A 2,484-nucleotide genomic window follows, 5' to 3' on the forward strand; every position below is an offset into this window, starting at 1 on the left:
GAATATTTTTGTGTCTACAGTATAGTAATGCTATGAGATAATATACTGCCTTTTTTACCACTAGTAGCACTGATTTATAGGCACAAGAGGGAGGAGAAAATATTTATTTAACAGAACAGCTATGCAGTGGGTGGAGCTTTTGATTTTTCACAACAGTTATGTCCAGATGCTAGGTGCGGGGTTATAATTAGTAGTCAGACTGAGAATCGTGCTGTAATTGTTTGTTTTTTTCTCTCCGTTCGTTCCACCTTCTCAGATGTGAAATACTGCAGGTGTTGGTATTCATTTACATTAATTAAAGACTTGCAGTATAGAATTAATGCAATCCATTTTACTTAAAAGGTTTTACAAACTCATGAAAAATTCATTCATTAAATCAGGCATATTTTCAGTCATGTATAAATACAGTGGTATTCTTGAAAACCAGGAATTTTGCCTAAGGGTGTCATTGGCCAACTTGGTTTTCTTATTAGAATAGTTATGTCTCTCCTTGAGTTGTTTTTTGTAGAAATCACACATGCTTGTGAAGCGAGACGTGACAGAAATTTGCATCTCATCAACATATATATGTCATGTAAAAATTCCCTGAGCATTCGGCTTAACCAGGATAATTTATTGTGGCAGCCTTTTGCTTTGCATTAATAATGTTTGCTGACAATTTTACCTCATAATTTTTTCCTGTTTTAAGAAGAAGAGTTTCTCTCCATTTGTTTATCAGACATATTTGAATTTTTGATCATGGTACATATTTTGTTGGGTAGATATGCACAAGGCATGCAAAAACTCTTCAAAGTTTACAACCTGAGGTCTTGTGAAGATGTACCTATGATTTGTAAACCCTGCCCTGAATTCCGTAGTTTTCTTATTGTATGCAAGTACAGTACTTTATATCATGCAATACTTAATAGATATAAAATAGCGAAAAATATATAATTTGTAAGTTGACCTTTGATTGAAAATTTTACCATGTAAATCAAGAAGATAACAATAAAAGCCAGGAATTTTATTTTACAAGCAGTACTGCATCTTATAGCAAAATTATGTGTATAATAAATTATACGGTATAAGCAGAAATTATATCAAGGATTCAATTTTGGCATTTTTAGCAAGGGTGTTGAGATGGCTAAAATTAATTTATTCAGCATTATAGGTTACGGTATCATTCTATGCACCATAAAATCGCTAATTATTCTCCCTAAAATTAAATACTGATTTTTAAGGACAAATCGCTTAGTTTTCGCCTCTCTAAAAATTCCACTTATATCGTACATAAGAATGAACTGTAATTGGGACGAAAAGGCTAAAATTAAAATCTAACAAAAATTTTACTACATAATATAATTGAAAGCACCTGTATTTTAATTTTGTACTAAATATATGTTAATTCAAGAAATTTTTTAGATAAATTATTTTGTTTAATTATTTCATGTTCACTAGCAATATTTACTTTAGGTATAGGTGTGCTTTTGATTGGATATGTAAAAATAACAAACTTTAATTTGTAAATATACTTGATAATTTGTCAGGAATTTAATTCTGACATTGACAACACATGTCAATTGAAAGAAAATCTCCCATTAAGATCATTACATACAAAGGTACACAAAAAGGAAATGTCATTGAATTGTTTGAATTGATTGTTCATTTGTTATCATTAGGCCCCTCCCTACATAAATCTCTTGTGGCAGATTTTACCTGCATGTCAACTGATTTGACCCAGATAATTTTGAAAATGTGTCAAGGAGGCTCAATTAATTAACCTGTAAATGTTTTTAAAATTGGGAGATTTAACCACTGCAGTCAAATTACATTAGTGTAGGGGGGGGGGGGGGGGGGGAGGTTGAAATCAAGAGGGTTGAAAATTTTATTTTCACTTATTTAAATTAATGCTCATTGTTTCTGTCTCTCTAACAAGCTCTATATAATCTAAGTAAGGAAATGTGTCCATAAATCCCAATATTATAATCTATATTATTATATAGAAAAATATAATGAAGCCTACATCAACACTTAAAAAATTTCAAAGGCACAAGGTCAAGAAAAGGGCTTTAAAAGGGACAAGGGGTATAATCTGTAAGGTCATGTTTGGGACTGAAGAATATTCTTATCTTAAAAACAAATCTTTTTAAATGTAATTTTCTCTCGTACATGTGTTTGTACACGAGTACCGACACGAGACTTTCGTCCATTCCATGTTGGTATAGCCATGAACTTTGGAATGTCCTGCCTGACCAAAGGATTGTGTGCACTGGACTGTTACGGATCTCTATAATCATTTCTCTAAACACGAAGAACGCCAGGTTTTAATGCCGTCAGAGATACGCTAAGCAGAGAGCATATGCAATGAATTCCTCAGAATTTTTAATCTTTTGTACCCATTATATATGCTTCAGTTTTAGTCTGGTATTGTTTGGGTTTTAGGATTGTGTGCAATTAAAATATGGTAGGATTTAATTTTCAGAGGGTCATTTAGAGCAGTATCAA

This window comes from Saccostrea echinata, unplaced genomic scaffold (assembly GCF_033153115.1).
Source record: "Saccostrea echinata isolate AGI-Se365-2 ecotype Australia unplaced genomic scaffold, CSIRO_AGI_Sech_v1 ptg000025l, whole genome shotgun sequence".
Lineage (NCBI taxonomy): Eukaryota > Metazoa > Mollusca > Bivalvia > Ostreida > Ostreidae > Saccostrea > Saccostrea echinata.